The following is a 669-nucleotide window of genomic DNA, read 5'->3' as shown; positions in this document are numbered from 1 at the left end:
TAAACCCCTAACCAATTTAAATTTAGAGACAATTAGGTCCTGTCTATTTTTGAACCTGACACGTCAATATTTTTTTTTTAGAATTGACGAAAAAATATCCACAGAAATCGCGTTGGGTCACGAAAATAAAGAATAGAGATCAAAGTAAAATATTTTTATGGTGAGAGATCGCATTGTTATTTTAAAAAAGAGACAGGAGTCGGATTGATAAATGACTAAATTAAACCATACGATTTCAAATAGTCGGAATTGAAGTATATAGAACAAAACTGTATAATCAATATTTTTTACTTGGGCAACAGTAATAAAGATATGTTGGTCTACAACTCTCTCATAGAATCAATGATAGTATGATTGGGTTTGAACATTGAAAATTGAGATTATTCTCAAATAGTTGTATTTGACCAGTTAATTTATTATAAAATTGCTAAAGTGTTAATAACAATGCATAGTGAAAAAAAAAAAGAAGAAGAAGAAGAAGAATTGTGATTTTAATTTGTGAATATTGTGATGGACGGTAAGCTTAACGAAGAAGTCTTGAGATGCTTGATTATTTGTGGGCCTAAAACTTGGTCATTCAGTTTGACTGACCAGTGATCATAGTGCACTACAAGACTTTTCCAGCTGTTTATAAAATATATATTTATAAAAATTAAAATAACGCACACT

Source organism: Arachis ipaensis, chromosome B07, assembly GCF_000816755.2.
Source record: "Arachis ipaensis cultivar K30076 chromosome B07, Araip1.1, whole genome shotgun sequence".
Lineage (NCBI taxonomy): Eukaryota > Viridiplantae > Streptophyta > Magnoliopsida > Fabales > Fabaceae > Arachis > Arachis ipaensis.
Note: the sequence above shows the minus strand (reverse complement) of the source record.